The sequence below is a fragment of the Pipistrellus hanaki genome, assembly GCF_964339955.1.
Source record: "Pipistrellus hanaki genome assembly, chromosome: 3".
NCBI classification, from domain to species: domain Eukaryota; kingdom Metazoa; phylum Chordata; class Mammalia; order Chiroptera; family Vespertilionidae; genus Pipistrellus; species Pipistrellus hanaki.
This window is the reverse complement of record NC_140505.1, coordinates 82,876,141-82,894,742: the sequence shown is the minus strand read 5'-3', so window position 1 is coordinate 82,894,742 and position 18,602 is coordinate 82,876,141.

Sequence of the window (18,602 nt, the reverse complement as noted above, 5' to 3'; positions counted from 1 at the left end):
TCTTTCACCAGGTAGGGGAATTTTTCTATCATTATTTCTTCAAATAGATTTTTAGTATCTTGCTTTCTCTCTTCTTCTGGCAAACCCATAATTCGGATGTTGATACCCTTGAAGTTGTCCCAGAGGCTCCTTACATTATCTCCATATTTCTGGATTCCTTTTTCTTTTTGTTTCTCTAGTTGGGTGTTTTTTTGTTGCCTCATATTTCAAATCTTTGGTTTGATTCTTGGGGTCCTCTAATCTACTGTTGGATTCCTATATATTATTCTTTATTTCAGACAGTGTATGCTTAATATCTGACTCGTCCTTTCCATTTTTTTTAGGGGGGGGGCATTCACATTAAGATCCTTGAAGGTCTCACTAAGTTCCTCAGAGGTCTCACTAAGTTTCTTGGCGGTTTCTAGAAGATTCTTGAGTAACCTTATAACTGTGGTTTTGAACTCTATATGCAGTAGTTTGCTTTCCTCCATTGCTTTCATTTGTGACATGTTTCTTTGTATCCACATTTTGGCTACTTCCCTGTGTTGATGGAGTGGCTTTGTGTGTGGTAGGTGACCTATAGGACCAAGTGGTTCAGCCTCCCTAATCACCTGAGGTGGCACTCTTGGTGCACTCCTTTGTTGGCTGGGTACACAGTATTGATGTAGTTAAGCCTTGATTGCTGTTGGTACACTGGAAGGAATTGACCTCCAGGCCAATTGGCTATGAGGATCAGCTGTGTCTATAATGGAAGAACTGCTGTGCTGCAGACACCCTTATGGGGCAGGACTTGCTTCAGTGGGGCTTTGGAGTTCACTGAGTCTTCAATCACTTGGCTGGGGGCAAGGGAAGTTCCAAACTGAGTCTGCCTCTTGAGTGTGTTGCTTATGGATGTGAAGAGTTGAAATCTGGTGTCATCTCACAATGACCACTAGGTACACTGGCTCCTGCATCTTCAAGGAGGTGCAAGTCAGCTACTGTCTGAGGCTGCCCATCAGGAACTACAGTGAGATATTCAAATTTCTCCTCTTTGTTTGGGGTTTGGAAGTTTTGGAGCTGTCTGACACAGCTGCAAATTTGCCAGGTTAAGCTGCAAAAGGGCAGGCTATTCATATGCAAAAGCCACTGTGCACAGCTCCAGTGGGTTTGTAAATTGGGTTGGGTCTCAGGAAATCACTAGGGTGTGGCAACCAGCGATGACTGCCAGTCAGCTCTCTCTGCGTCTCTGTTTCTGCATTGCCGTGTCCTGTGACGCAGCACAGTAAACAATGATTCCTTTGTGCACCTCTGCGAGAAAGCCACCCTCACTTTCCAACCCCATGCCAGACAGTCCAGTTTCTCCCTGTAGGAGTCTGGGTCCCCGTAGTCTCACCAGCAACTGGAGTTCAGAGCAGTTGGGAGCTTGAATCTCCCTCCCTCTTGAAAAAGACAACCGTGTCCTCAGTTGCCAGCCCAATTCTCAATTCTCCGTACCTCTCCTTTTCCATGGCTCTGCAGGACCAACACTCTCAATGAGCTTTTTTCTTTCCTTCTAGTTGTAGAACTTCTACTCAGCCAGCTTTCCCGTAGTTCTAGGTGATAGTCATTTTGTCTTTTAGTTGTAGTTTTGTTGTGGTAGTGAGAGGCAGTACATACCAGTGTATACTTTAAACTACCATCTTGGTTTCTTCTCTTTCTTTTTCTTGATGTTTCATCTTTAGTCCTTTCTTTCTTTTCTCCTTTTACTCCTTTTCTGTCCTCTCTTTCTCTTAACTTTTCTGTTGGTAGAATCATCAGTACTTGAATCTGTCTTGCTTCCTTCCAGAAGATGAAGAAGAGGGAAACACACCATCATCTGAAGAAAAAGATGATCTATGTTGGAATTGGTGGTGTTTCTGGTTTTGCTCTTTTCCTGGTTTGTTTGTCATTTCTGCCAGCCCCAGCATCTTTAGGACTTGTGCATGGGCACTTCTTATTCATGTCTACAAAACCTCTCTGCCTTGGTGAAAACTGTAGGGGAAAAGGCCTCCTGGATGGGCTCAAGTCCTGTCTGAGATGCTGAGGAACCAGGGCGGGGAGCACCTGCCACCACCACTGCAGAGCCAACCTCCGGACCTCGGGGTACTCTCCAGTAATGTAATTGCAATGTCGCAGTTTGCCTTCAGAAATTAGTTATAAGTTACTTTTGATGTGAAACCCTACCTTAGACTTTTCCTTTGCAGTTTGTAAAGATTTTAAACAAAACCCATTTACCTTTCTAACCTGGTCAGAAGTTTCTACCCAATGGGAGTGGTTTGTTGGGCAGCATTGCCAAGATACCGCCCCCCCAACCCCATCTTCAATCACTTGGCTGGGGGCAAGGGAAGTTCCAAGGTGGACTCCCCTAGGCTGCCAGTGGGGCAGGATCACTTGCCCGGGTCGTGGGTGCTTTTGAGACTGAGACCTGAGGTTGCAGGTGTGTGTGTGGGGGATCACTCCATGGGGGCTTTAGGCACTTTTGAGGCTGTCGCTACAAGGGGATCACTCTGTAGGGGTGCGGGCGCTTCTGAGGCTAAGAACGAGGTTGCAGGTGTGTGTCGGGGGAATCACTCCATGGGGAGTAAATTTGTTTTTGTTTTTTATAAAGGGTCAGGAGCCGCCCTCCCTGGGACTGGGGAATTCCAGCGGGGCTGAGAGGACTGGGTGCCGCCATCTTTTGTCTATGGGCACTGCCATTTTTGTCGTGGACTGATGGCTAATTTGCATATTACTCTTTTATTAGATAAAATTGACAATGTCACCCCAATAAATTTAATAAAAAATAAAACAAAGCCGAAACCAGTTTGGCTCAGTGGATAGAGCATCAGCCTATCGACTGAAAGATCCCGAGTTCAATTCCAGTCAGAGGCATGTGACTTGGTTGCAAGGGTATCCCCAGTGAGGGGTGTGCAGGAGGCAGCTGATCAATGTTTCTAACTCTCTCTCTCTCTCACTTCCTCTCTTTAAAAAGAAAAAATCAATAAATATATTTAAAAATAAATAAATAAAATAAAATAAAAATAAGAAAAAAATAATACAAATAAATCCTCCGTGCACATGAGGATTAAAAACACACACAATGAAACATTTTACTTACTTTATTATTATATTATATTATATATAATAATTATATATATTTATTATATATAATTATTATATATAATTATTATATTAGTGATACAATGATTGGTTTCCAGCATCTCCCCATTTCTTTCATTTAAAAAATCTTGCATCTGCAGATCAGAAACAAACATATAAGAACAATAAAATGTTTGAGTCCAAATTTCAAAGTCTAAGAGTTCTAAGTCCAAATTTCAATGTCCAAAAGTTCTGAGTCCAAAAGTTCTTCATATGTGCATGTCTGCAATGACATCTGGATGGTGGCGATGCAGGTCCGACCGTCTCTTTTTTGGTCCTGGGCAATCTGCAGTGTCGCATGGCTGCTGACTGCTGGCTTGGCAAGGCATCGTCAGCGTCAGCGTCTTCGATGTCTGGACTTTTTCCTCTTTTCTTCAATTTAGGTGGAGTATTCCTGCTAATTCCTCTCTGCTGCAGGAATCCACATGGTCTTGGAGTTGTTTTTCTGAAGACATGCAAACGTATCTCGACCAAAATTAATAAAGGAATCTTTTCTATAAATTTTACTTGGGATCCTTTTAATTTTTTTCCCAAACAATTTTTCTTTGACTTATTTGATACCATGTGTGTTTTTCATGGCTGTCTTGCTGATAGCATTACAAATGAAAATTGGTTTTCAAAAGAAAGAAAAAAAATTTTTTTTAGATGTAATTTACTTACAGGACATTTTTTCTTTATATGGTATTTTTCCACTGTCCCCCTTTTTCTTATTTAATTAGGAGGCTTTGGAATTTTTGCCAGAATTAGGAGGCTTTTGGAATTTATGCCAGAAAGCCATTGGACAAGTCTACCTTTAGGAATAGAGTTATAAATCTACCTTTATTCTAACTTTTCCTCTTAGGAGGAGAAACATGGCAAATAAATGTAAATAGTTAAGGGTTTAATATATATATATATATTCTGTCAAGAAGACTAGGCTGGCACTTGTTAAATTTCAAATTGGATTTGAAACTCAGGTTTTGGAAGAAATGTACCTTGGCTTCGTCAGCTTTCAAAAGTTTAAGAAAACATTGAGAGGCAAATATGATTTAGATTGCGGGGGGCATGCCAATGTAGGCCAGACCTGCCAATGGCTGCAGAGTTGATTTTCCTATGCCTTGCCAACATTTGGGGAAAAGAATCTAGCTGCTCTTTTAAACAGAAATAAACAGTGGAACCTGACAGAAATCTTAAGAAAGGCAAAAACCTGTGTGTATCATGGGGTGCATTGGACTGTAATGCTCCATTCTAGAACGAGCAGCTAAACCTTTCAGATTTTTTTAGAACTTAAAGCTCTCTTAATACATTGTTTGGAAAACATTTCTCAAGAAAGTGCTTATGTTTGCTATTTCCTTAGTTATTGTATTTTATAGTCATTTGAGAATTTTGGATGATTTTAAGCATTTTATTTAACTTTCTAACTTCTTTAGCAGTCGAAGGTGATAATGAATGAGATTGTTCTGGAAATCTATTTTCCCATTTCCACTCTAAAAATATAGGCTTGCATCTGCACGAAAGACTCTGGCATAAACTGTAAAAGGCATCCAGTCAAATGAAAGGAAGAGTTAGATGAGAGGAAGATGACAGCTAAATAGATAGATCTGTCCTACACCTCGTCCCAGGGCCAGCTGGTAAGAAAACTAAACTGGAGAACATTCACCTGGAATTTCCAACTATGGTCCAGCTGAGGAGGTGACTTATAAGTAGGAAGAACAGAGGGCACCTGGAGACCGGTGGGAAGGGTGAGCTCACAAAAGGGGCGTTTCCTGGAGAGGAGGGAGCTAAGCTATGGGGACACTGTTCTGGGAGCCAGGCAGGGCTCCACACACCCGCCTGTGGTGGTGGTGACCCAAAGGGTGGCGGAGCTTCCCCACCTGTTGACTTGCGGTGGCACAACGCACAGCCTGTGGTTGCGCCCTTATCATCCGAGCAGCTGCGAATGGTAGCAGGACTCCTGGCAGCAGTGGAATCTAGACCCAGCAGACCAGATTTAACGGGAGGGAGAGAGCCATGGTTTAGATCTCGTTTTTCATTTTCTTAAAATAAATAAATAAATCTCTAAATCCAGAGCACAGGTGTTTTATTTGCAACTCCACACCCAAGGTTTTGGCGGAGGAGGGAGGTGTGGACTTGGGAGACTTGGAAAAGCAGTAGCCAGGAATGCTGCACTGAGTCATTCATATGCTTCCATTTTCCCCGGGAGGAGCTATCTGCTACCAACACCCAAAGGCAGGTAAAGGGAAAAGAACCCATCCAAAGTGATACAGCCTGACTGACCCTGCATTTTGAGTTTTACTGAGGAAACAAAGGTAGAGGCCAAACTTACAGGTCTGAACAGTCTCAAGGAGCCCTCAGTACCGGATCGGAAGAGGGGTCATCTGCCCCACTATTCTAGGAACCAGACTGATAAAAATTCCACGGTCCCGCACTGACTGGTTTGGCTCAATGAATAGAGTGTCAGCCTACGGACTGAAGGGTCCTGGGTTCGATTCCAGTTGGGGGCACATCCCCAGTATGTGCAGGAGGCAGCTGATCGATGTTTCTAACTCTGTATCCCTCTCCCTTCCTCTCTGTAAAAAAATCAATAAAATATATATTTTTAAATATACCATGGTCCCAGCCGACGACCCCATTGGTCTCCATTACAAGGATCTCTGTCCAGTGAAGGGCAGAGTAATATTTGGGCCACTCACAGAGGAGCAGCTCTGAGACAAGAAAAAACACCCGTCATATTCCCTGAAAGTGAAACAGCACCAGCCCTACCTAAAGCCCTGCCAGAAACAGACTCTTGAGTGATTAGGATTGACAGCTGGTGGACAGGCAAAGAGGGTAGATTGGCCCCTCCTGCTTAGAGCCAAGGCCTGTGGAGATAGACACAAGCAGTGGACCAGTGGATGGCTTGGAGCTTCAAGCAGGGTGCTAAAAGCCACAAGAAAGTGCATAACAGTGGTCAGCACCTAAGTACCTAACAGGAAGCCCAGAATTGGTAGACACACAGAAGAGTGGGGTCCTAAGTCAGCTTGCAGGGGGCATTAAAACTCCGCTGAAGCGAATGACACTTCACTTTTTAATTTATAATTAATCAATTTTTCCCCCCAGAGAACTTGCTCTTGGTTTCATTGGTCTTTTGTATTATATTTTTAGACTTTATTTCATTTATTTCTCTCTGATCTTTGTTATTTACTTCCTTCTTACTACTCATTTTTTGTTTCATTTTTCTAATTTTTTTTTGTGTAAGTTAGATTGTTTATTTGTGTTTTTTCTTGTTTGGGGTAGGCCTGTACTGCAATGAATTTATTTCACTCTTAGAATTGCTTTTTTGCTATGTCCCATTGTGTTTTCATTTTTATTTGTCTCAAATTATCTTTTGATTTCTTCCTTTATTAATTCATTCATTATTTAGAAGCATGTTTTATAGTCTTGTATAGCCTTTATTTTAATGTCTATTTTGCCTAATATAAATATTGCTACCCCATCTTTTGTTTTATTTTCATTTGCATAAAATATCTTTTCCTATTCTTACTTTCAGTCCATGTGCCTTTCTATTTGAAGTGTGTCTCCTATAAACAGCATATATATGGGTCTTGTTTTCTTATCCAATCAGCTAAACAGAAACAGATTTATAGATACAGAGAAGAAACTGAGGGTTGCCAGATGGGAGAGGGGTGTGGGGATAAGTGAAAAAGGTAAAGCGTATTAGAAATACAATCGGTAGTTAAAAAATACTCATGAGGATATAAAGCAAGTATAGGGAAAGCAGTCAATAACATAGTACTATTGTGGTGCCAGATGGATAGTATACTTATCTCAGGGATCACTTCATAAGTTACATAAATGTCTAACCACTATGCTGTATATCTAAAAGGAATATATATATATATATATATATATATATATATATATATATATATATATGGCTAAGCAACCGTCCAACCATCTAACTGGCTGGTAGGTATGACGCACACTGACCGACAGGAGGCAGAAGCTCAGTGCAGGAGTGGCCGAGCTTTGGTGACTTGGCAGTGGCAGTTCTCGGGTAACACACCCTGGAACCAGAGAGGACAGAGCCTGATTCCTCGTGGGGCCGTGCGATTTCACCTTTGGCCATGGGTTATGTTATTGCTGGGCCACGCAACACCCAGCAACAGCATAACACCCTGTATGACAGCAACTTTGCAGAGTGCCCTCTTGCACTCTGGGACCCTTTGGGGGATGTTGGAGATCTCTGCAGACCAGGTTGAGGGCCCCCACCTGCCAGAGGGATCCCACTCACTCCGTAGATGACCTTCGAGCCCTGGCACTGCCCCAAATGTGGCTGGCCAGGTAGGGACTGCCAGAGGTTGGCTCCAGTGCATGTCTGGTGTGTCTCATCCAGTCCTGCCCTGCCGGCCACCTTCTAATTAATTTCCTTTCAGTGTGCACAAACCCATGCACCAGGTCACTAATATAAACTAATATTGAATGTTAACTGTAATTGAAAAGTAAAAATTAAAAATAATATTTATCATTATCTATATATAAAAGGCTAATATGCTAAGTGTCCCTCTGACCATCTGACCAGTTGCTATGATGTGCACTGACCACCAGGGGGAAGACACTCAATGCAGGAGCTTCCATGATGTGCACTGGCCATTTCCAAAGAAACAGCACCACAGACCTGGTGCCTACAAAGCAACAGTCGGCTTCCCCCAAGTGAGACACAGGCCCCACCCCCACCTTGGAGCAAACCCCACCAAATCACAGTCAATGCTGCCAACACCCCATGGCACAAAATGTGACCCACAGCCTAGCCCAGCCCAGAAATGGTTGTTTAGGGCACCGGGTAATGATGCCATATAGCAATATCCAGCTTCCTCTCCCTAGCAACTAGCTTCCTTGGAGTTTCTTCAGCCCAGGAACATGACTTGCTTTATAACCAGGTGCAAGCATTTTACACTTTAACCAAATGTCTGTGAAGTGTTTTCCTGTGCCTGATCTCATTTGATCCTCACAGAAGTCATGGAGTAGGTAGATAGGAAACCTGGTGATCCTATTTTCTTTTCATTAGCTGGAAAACTGAGACTTAGAAACTTGACCCAACTGAAAAAAAGTAGGAAATGGTGGACTTTGAAAATGACTTCAGGTTTTCTCACTGCTTAAAATATAGTCAAATACTGCTACAGTTAAATATTCTACCCTTTGTTCTCCTTGAGTGATCTACAATAATAATCTGCTTCATGTCAATATTTATTGCTATGTTATTGACAATTACCTGAAAGAAAAGTTGGAGTGCTTCACTGGGCTGGAAAAAGTTTAGCTAAATCAGAAAGCAGGTCTAATTAAGCAAGTTTATTCTATATATATAAGAGGCTAAGTTGACTTGTACATGCACGATACATATAAAGCTCTTGCTGGTGCCAATCACACACGTTTGTTTTGATCTGTCATTTTTGATCGTGAATTTGGTTGACACTTCTATTTTAGGGAAAGGGCGAATAGCAATATTAAATATTTCTTCTAATTAATTTCCTTTTAATGTGTGTGAATCTGTGCACTGGGCCACTTGTAGATTAAGAAATTAGCATTCTGCTTTTATTATATCATGAATAATTATGCATACCTAAAAAAAACCTTGAGTTTGTTGTACTCTGGGAATGGAAAAGTGAGTTTCTGGATTTATAGAACTGAGGGACAAACATAAAGCATACTTAATACTCCAGGTAATTCAACGCACTTTTCTTTTCTAGAACCCTCTTCATTCTCATGGACTGTCTTTTAAACTTCAACACCTTTTGGTGTCAAATTTTCTCTTTTTGCTATCACTGCTTTTCTAGAAAAGTGATGGGTACACAATTTGAAACCAGAAAAACATAGTACTTCATTTTCCATGGAAAGTTGTAACAAGAGTAATTATAGTTTTTGCTTTTAGAGCCTTGTGATAAAGAACCTAGTGATAGATAAAACTGTGACACATATAATTCAATGGCTCCTTTTAGCCATGGGATTTCTTGCCTAGCTCCATGGAGGCTTCTGTTTCTCGGTCACACCTTTGTTGTGGAATAAGTCCTAAATATACAATGAGGCTGTACTTTGATGTTGAATTTGTCTTTCATTCACCTTCCAACATTTCTCCACCTTGTCTACAGATATGTGAAGCAAACTGCAGGAGGAAGTTGTGTTTGTGGGGCATTCAGTTCCCAGTTTAGACATTGTCTCAAGAATAGATAATAAATGTGTCATTTTATGTTCTTGTAATTCTTGGAATAAATATGATTTATGTCTTTCTAGTTTGTATTCTGAGGAGAAACGGTGATTTGTTTTCCCCCAAAATAGAACATGAATGGCTGTACTCTTTAATAGGTTTGTAAACAGGGCCTTCCATTTGGTAGTTGATGCTTAGAGTGACTTTTCATTGCACCTTATGCCTGTTTAAGTTTCATGAGGAAAGGAAGGAGCAAGGTGGGTAGGGAATGAACAATTTATCAAATATTAAAAAGTTGAAGTCAGAGCATTACAGTTTATTATTATGTTTTAAAGAATATATGAGCCATTAAAATTCCAATACTGAACCATATTATTGTGATAACTGTAATTGGAATAAGGAATAACACCACATGAATCTGTCCTAATAGTGCCTGTGATAACATGAGCAAGAAAAGGCACAAACAAAGCCCATTCTTATTATAACATTAAGATGAGAATCTGATGCTACTGCTCTGAAACCAAAGACTCTAGCCATAAAGCAAAGTAAGCAAAAATAACATCAGGATAATTAATAATGCCACATTTTAGTGGACAACTGTGGGTGTGAGTAATCACTCTCAACTCTACAATGTAATAACCATCCCTAACCTGTTTTTGCTGTTTTAAATGTGTCCCTTCCATTGCTCCTCCCCGTCCCCCCCCCCCCCCCCCCCGGGATGTAACAGTAGGAGGAATTTATGCTGTATGTACTATAGCTATTACTAGTTCATCAGGCATCGGTGTCAGAGTTCAGTCCTGCATTCATTAGTGGTATAATCCTTGTATTACTTACCTTTCCTGCATCTCAGATTCCTCATCTGTAAAATGAGAGAAATATGTATATCTGTATTAGAGTTGCTGTGACATGAAATGGAGAGCGTAGCATTAAATATATCAGTATTTACTGTTAGTATTAGCAATCATAGTGTAATGGGGGGATGTTTTTACCACTGCCCAGCCCAGAAGAAAATTCCAATTCAGGTTTACTACTATATTGTTACACCTCACTCAAAGGCAAGGTTTATCCTTTGCACCAACACAGTCAGATAAGGAGTCCTGATCTCCCACTCTGTGACAGAAGGCAGAGTTTATAAGCGTCCTGCTATAACTGATAGGAATTGTCCACATGGGGTGGATCAGATGAGATGCTTGGGCAATTTTTCAGAGCTCAGTTGAGAACAATTCCACAAGAAGCAGTAGATGGGAAACGTGCTATCTCCTAAAGCTTGTAGTCTTAAATGGGCAATAAGACCTCTATACTGCTCCAGGTTGTAACTGTTCCAAAATGCTGCTCTAGTCCCAGCCAGTATCTGGTCCTTTCACTTGCTCCTCTATTATCCAAGCTACTGTTTTTAAAAAATATTTTATTTATTTTTAGAGAGAGGGATGGAGAGGGAGAGAGAGAAACATCTATACAAGAGTGAAATATTGATCAGCTGTCCCCTGCCTACCCCCCAGTGGGGATCAAGCCAGCAACCAAGGCATGTGCCCTGACTGAGATTTGACAGGGGAACCTCTTGGTGCACATGACAATACCCAACCAACTAGCCACAAACAACCAGGGCCATTTAGCTTTTTGATATGGAAAAGCATCACTCTTCAAGTATACAACTACGTATTTATTTCCTCTAGGGCAGAAAGTTGTTTGTTGGTTTGGCTTGTTTTAAAATTTTTTTCTTTCCATTTGTTCCTCTCTGGATGACTTGACCCGAGTAGGAGAAATAAGATTTTTTTTTTCTTTAGTTAGTTCACAGATGTGGAAAAAAATATCCATATTCTCCAATTATGATCCCACCATAGTAGAAAATAAAGATTTATACCTTCTTTACAAATTGAAAAGCAAATAGCAATATCCTTTTTAACAGATTTATGGTTTTTCAAAATACTGACAACTCCTTGTAACAGGATTTTAAAAGAACTTTCCCCCAAATTAAGAGTAATACATGTTCATTGTTTTCTCTATTTGAATTCCCCCAAAACTGACCCTGATGCAAGGATTGGGATGTATGTTGTTAAATTGGGAAGTGAATCAAGGAAGTAAGAGTTATCCTGTGGGAATAAAGAAAGTAAACCAGGAAGGGGAGGGAAAAAAGAAAATAAAAAAGAAATGTATGAATCCAGCTGAAGATTCTCTATTTTACACAGAAAGGGATGTAAACCTGGAAAATATATGCTTACAAAATTATTGGAAGCATGCAAAGAGAAGGTTCTAGGCTAGGATTAGCTAACCACATGTCTTTGTACATTTAATACAAAAATGCTTTGCGATCTCAGAGGACCTTTGCTTGCCATCTGGGTTAGTCACCATATTCACCTTTCCTTCACAAAATGGTTAATTCAATTCCAGAACTTGCCATCTTTAGTAGTGCACAGTCACTCACCAACACAATTATGCACCTTAAGGTCATTTGCAAATTCATAGAACTAATTGTTGTTGTGGTTTTTTTGTTTGTTTGTTTTTTAAGTCACTAAGGAGATAAGTGATTAAATGCAGGGCAAACCTTTCACTGCTACAGGAAAACTAGTTCAAATGGACTAGTATTAGCAGATAAAGAGCACCATAATCATACTGCAATTACATCTAGGAATACATCCACCTCTCTTGAGGCTTGCCTCCTTTTGTTACTAGCCTAGTCTTATGGTCATTTAGTTTAGAGGTTGGCAAACTTTTCTGTACATAGTCAACTAGTAAATATTTTAGACTTGGCTAGCCAAAAAGCAACATCAAAGAAATTATGAAGGTGGGAGATACCACAATCATGTAACCATTTTAAAGGAAACCATTTAAAAATGTAAAGCCATTCTTAGATCCTGAACCATAAAAAAACACACAAAAAAACCCAAAAAACAAAACACACACACACACACACACAAAGAAGAATAGCCAGCAGGCAATAATTGGCCTATCCCTAATTTCATTGCATGTGATTTAGCTTCAGTAATTTAACACTTGGGTTTAATTCTAAAGAAGTTCTTTTCCTAACTTAATTAAAACATGATGACCCTTTTTATAATATATCCTAGTGACCTATTTTAGAACATAGTGGGTTAAAATAAATCTCATACATGTCTTATGAAACTTATTCCAGTGGAATTCCTGAGAACTTGGACTCCCTCCACTGTTTCTATTTCAAATATTTACACTTGAATATTTTTGGGTTTCTTCCAGAACACATTTAACAGAAAATATGTTTTCATTGGTGCCTTCAGTCTTCTCCTTACTGGCACACTTTGGGTCTTAAAAAGGAACATCTCTGGCCTAATTACTTTGCAAACAATCAGAAATCAGCTTTTTTTTTTTTTTTTTTTTGTCTTTACTGTTGGTTGGTGTTGGCCTAAATTAGCAGATGTCTTTTAACATATTAATATATTTCTTAGATGGAGAAATGTCTTTTTGGACACTAAACTTTTCTTGGAAATAAACTTTCATAGAGCATATGAAATATTTAAAGTGAGATTCCACTTGAGATAATTTTGTGTCCACTCTTTCCTCACATTTGGATCTCAGCTCCAATAGTGATGTCAATATCATCCAGAAGCTTCAATCTGCCTAGAATTTTCCCCAATAAATATGCTACATTTTTTCTATCCTTTTCTCAGTCTATAGCAACACCTTTACATTCCTCATTCTCAATAGACGACCTCCCTTCATTTTGATGAATTGAGAACATACACTGGGATTTTAGCATTTCTGTGTCTCCAACTCAAAATTTATTGGCATCTTCATTTGTCTTTTATTGTTTTGTTCCTATTTCTGAGGAGAGCATGGTGTTTTTCCTTAACACACCTAAATTCATAACTTCTACTTTATCTCATACACTGCTTATCACTCCACGACACTACACTATTCATGAACTACTTAATTGCATTTTTTTCTTCCTTCCCACCACTTTACTTTTTGGCCATAAGTATACTCATATGTGTCCTATCATTGAAAACAATAACTCTTCCAGTCCAAATACCTCCTGATGACACACTTCTTTGTCTACTCTATTTTAAACCAAGTGATCTGTTCTCACTTCCTTTCAGTTTCTTATAGTCTATTCATCCCTCTCAATTTATCATCTTTCTCTTTCTATTCTGATGAAACTATTCTCTTGAAGGCCACGTATAATTACTAATTAAAATTTCAGTAGACCCCTTTATTTTTTTTCTACACACATATTCATACATTTTTCAATTTTATAAAATGAAGACATCTTTCTAAAGTCTACATTTTAACTTAGAAATTTTCAGTGAGTCTCATTAACTATTGAATTAAGCCCAAATTCAGATGCCTAGTAGGACTTCTACCTAACCACAACTTACTTTTCACAGACTGCCCTTCATGTTCCAAATAAATTGGTCTTTCTCTATTGTTTCTTGAACCATCCATTTTTTCCCACCTTAGTATCTCTTAAGCATCTGGCTGATAGTTTTATTTAGAACTAGAGGCTTAATGCACAAAATTTGTGCAAGAAGCTCAGCCCCCCGCCCACTGTGGCAGCCACCTGCCTTGGCCTCTGCCACTGTGGCTTCGCCTGGAAGGTCGTCCGGTCTAATTAGCATATTATGCTTTTATTATTATAGATGACCACACCCACTAATTATTGTTTTATATGATCTCTATGGAATGACACTTTCATGCAATTTTTTAATTTTTATTTTGAGAGTTTTAAAAATACAAAAATCTTAGTTAAGAACAACTGCAAGTATCCAACACTGAGAATTAACCTATTTATTGGTTTTTACTTTTATTTTTATTATTTTTAAAAAATATATATTTTATTGATTTTGTACAGAGAGGAAGGGAGAGAGATACAGAGTTAGAAACATCGATGAGAGAGAGTCATAGATCAGCTGCCTCCTGCACACCCCCTACTGGGGATATGCCTGCAACCAAGGCACATGCCCTTGACCGGATTTGAACCCTGGACCTTTCAGTCCCCAAGCCGACGCTCTATCCATTGAGCCAAACTGGTTTCGGCTGGTTTTTATTTTTAATTCAAATTTTAAGCTAAAACATTAAATCTTTACAATAGAATTAAAGTCTTCTTTGTTCTCTTACCAAACTTTTCCCTTTCATGGACAATCAAATCTCAAATCTGGTAAATGCTCTTCCAGTTCTTACATTTAAACTCTTAAGCACACTTACACATCAAGAAAACTAGACTGTAGTCATGTCCCCAATAATGCTGTTTGGTCAATGATGAACCACAAATATGTACAACAGTGGCCTCATCCTATATAATAAAGAGGTAATATGCAAATTGACCCTCACACCCTCACAAGATGGCTGCCTACAACCAGACTGGGAGAGGGGTTAGTGAGGGACGACCAAAGGACTGAACAAAAAGGCTGCAAGGGGTGACCTGGCTGGCAAGGTGGGAGTGGGGCGGCAGTTGTGGGTGATTGGGCTGGCAGGGGAGCAGTTCGGCATCAATCAGACCAGCAAGGAGGTGATCAGGGGGCGATCAGGCTGGCAGGCAAAAGTGGTTAGGGGCAATCAGGCAGGTGAGAGGTTATGAGCCAGTAGTCCTGGATTGTGAGAGGGATCCCAGATTGGAGAGGGTGCAGGCCAGGCTGAATGACCCCTCCCCATGCACGAATTTTGTGCACTGGGCTACTAGTAAGATTATAATGGTGCTGAAAAATTCTTATCACCCAGTAACATCTTAACTGTCATAACGTGGTAAAGCAATGCATTACTCATGCATTTGTGATGATGCTGGTGTAAACAAGACTATTGCACTGTCAGTTGTATAAAGTATCACATGTAAAATTATGTACAGTACATAATACTTGATAATCATATAAATGACTGTTACTGGTTTATGTATTATACTATACTTTTAATAATTATTTTGGCATTACTCTTTATACTTATATTTTGAAAGTTTTCTATAAAACAGTATACTGTGTTGTGCTGGCATCAGCCTCATACACCTCATGTTTATCATATCTCTTAATAGCATAATTTTCTTTTGTACTTAATTTAATCCCATATTGTTTTATACAATGACTTGTGTGCAGGCATGCAGCCTAGGAGCAATAGGCTGTACCATGTAGGTTTGTAGTAGGCTATAGTGTTTTCCTTTCTGATATGATGTTTATCTGTTTTCTTATCAAAATTATAATAACCTCATAATTATAGTTGGGTAGCTTTTAATCTTTTAAAAATATTCTTAATTATCAAACAACTCAGGGAGAGGAAGAAAAATGGCTGAAGAATAGACAGATGGGTCCTGAGCCTTGTCCTGGAGCAGAAAGAAAGAACGGCTGAGGGTCGCACGGTGAATATTTGTTGGTGAGTTAAGGGACAGCTAGACTCCAGGAGAAGGTGGGCGACTGCTGGGTGGGGTTCCCCTGACAGGGCAGCCCCCCCGGCTGCTGGGTCCCCTCCCGGAGATCGTGCCATCTTGAAGGTGAAAGTGGATGCTATCAGAAGCTTGAAAATCTACAACTGCGGCAACCCCCGAACAGCTGCGAGCCCCAGAAAACTGGTCCCCATTTGGCACAAACACGCGGATTCAGAGGAGCTCTACACTCCACCACAGAAAGGTCAGATTTCACCTGGGATGAGGCAAGGTCTCTGGTCTCGGAGGGAGAGAGAAACGCGTGCACTGCGGGAGCTGGAGGATCGGGGGAAATCTGTGCCTAGAAAAATCTGTGGCTGTTGGGGCTGGCATGATCTGTGAATGTGGAAGGGGGTCCTCAGAGCTGCTAACAGAAGGGATCTCTAGAAAAGCAACCCATTTTGATCTGATGCAAAAGGACAGCCTAAAGATTTTAAGTATGCTGGCTGCTTAGATCCAAGGGGGTTAGGGGAATTGCACACTTGCCAGCAGCCCCCGTTGTTCGCACACCTGGGCTTTTTCCTCTTCAAATCCTTGTTTCTGATTACTAAGCCCAATACATAGGAAAAATATTCGTAATTATATAAGTGAGACATTATCTGTTTCTTGAAGATTTACTAAAACTTGCAATACTAACTTTGGTGATGGTATTCTTGATTACTGATCCATTAAAAAAAAAACACATATTTTATTGATTTTTTTTCAGAAGGCAGGGAGAGGGATAGAGAGTTAGAAACATTGATGAAAGAGAAACATTGATCAGCTGCGTCCTGCACACCCGCCGCTGTGCCGGCAACCAAGGTACATGCCCTTGTCCAGAATCGTACCAGGACCCTTCAGTCCTCAGGCTGATGCTCTATCCACTGAGCCAAACCAGTTTTGGCCTGATCCAATTTTTTCAAATAGTTTAGATCCAACATTTCTTCTTGAGTCAGTTTTGATAAGTTATGTTTTCTTTGAATTCATATAAATATTTCAATTTATTATCACAAAATTATTCATAATTTGGGTGGACATTACTAATATTTGTCTGTATTTTTTATTTTCTTCTCAGGAAGCACTCGGGGGGGGGGGGGTACAGTTTTATAACTCCTTGATGTCAGGACTAGCCATCTGAGTTGGTTTGTCCAGTGTAACATGAGAAGTTATATGTATGTGGAGTGATCATAGAGGCAAATATCAGATCAAAGCAACCCGGAATACTGAGACCTCCAGGAGGATCTTAAAGAGTTACCAAAATATACTGAGGCTCTTTTGTGAGCATAAATCTGTTAAACAATTGTAATTTTAATTTAATTTAATTAAATTTAATTTAATTTAATTTTATTTTTTTCAGCATTACTATTGTTTGTTATTTGGTGGATATTTTAGCATGAGATATAACAATCAACTACTAGGACTTTATTAAAAATTCAATGTTTGTAATAATTGCTCCAATTAACCCTAATTCTTATATTGGATTCAACTCAAATGCAATCTCTTCTTCTTTTTTTTTTTTTTTAATAAGTTTTTATTGTTCATATTATTACAAATGTTCCTTCCCTCCTCCCCCTCCACCATTGCTCTCCTCCACCAGGTTCCCACCCCACCCTCTGCCCTTTCCCTACTCCCCATTGTCCTCATCTATAGGTGCACAGTTTATGTTCAGTCTCTTCCCACATCCCCCTCTCCCCTTTTCCCCAAGAATCATCAGTTCACTCCCCTTCCATACCTCTGATTCTATTATATTCAACAGTTAATATTGTTCATCAGATTTTTTTTTTTTAATTTCCTTGGTTTTTAGATTCACTTGTTGATAGTTACGTATTTGTTGTTCATAATTTTTATCTTTATTTACTTTCTCTTCTGAAAGAACCCCCTTCAGCAATTCATATAATTCTGGTTTGGTGGTGATGAACTCCTTTAGCTTTTTTTTATTAGTGAAGCTCTTTATCTGACCTTCGATTCTGAGTGATAGCTTTGCTGGGTAGATTATCTTTGGCTATAGGTTCTTACTATTCATCACCTTGAGTATTTCTTGCCATTCCCGTCTGGCCTGCATTGTTTCTGTTGAGAAGTCAACTGACAATCATATAGGTGCTCCTTTATAGGTAACTACCTTCTTTGTTCTTGCTGCTTTTAATATTCTCTCTTTGTCTTTTGCTCTTGGAATTTTAACTATGATGTGTCTTGGTGTGGTCCTCTTTGGATTCCTTTTGTTTAGAGTTCTGTGCACTTCCTGGACTTGTAAGTCTAATTCTTTCACCAGGTGGGGGAAGTTTTCTGTCACTATTTCTTTCAGTATGTTTTCGATATCTTGCTCTCTCTCATCTTCTGGGACCCCCATAATTCTGATGTTGGTTCGCTTGAAGTTGTCCCAGAGGTTTCTTACATTATCTTCAATTTTCTGGATTCTCTTGCCTTCTAGCTTCTGTGGAGGAGTGTCTTCTTGTTCTTTATGTTCCAAATCTTTGACTTGATTCTTGCAATCTTCCATTCTGTTTTTAGGACTCTGTATAATATTTTTTATTTCAGAGAATGTATTCTTTATTTCCTGTGATCCCTTAGCATTTCTTGTTGATCCCTTATCATTTCTTGTTGATTCCTTATTAATTATAGTTGATCTCTTTTCATATCCTCATAGATCTTATCGATCTTTTCTAGGAAAACCTTGAAAAACCTTATAAGCGTAGATTTGAACTCTATATCCAGTCGCTTTTTGTCCTCCATTTCTTTCGTTTGTGATCTATTTCATTGTCGCATTTTGCAGCTACAGATGGGGCGGGGTTTCAGGGTGGAGCCTGCAGCCTTGGCTTCCCTCAGCCCCGCCCTATGCGGGTCCTGGGTATTAGGGTCCTTCAGTACTCGTTGCAAGCACCTCTGAGAGAAAGGTGCCCTCGATTTTCGCCTGCTACCAAACAGTCTATGCTCTCCCCCAATGAGCCCGGTATTGGGGTTCAGTTCAGTTGGTAG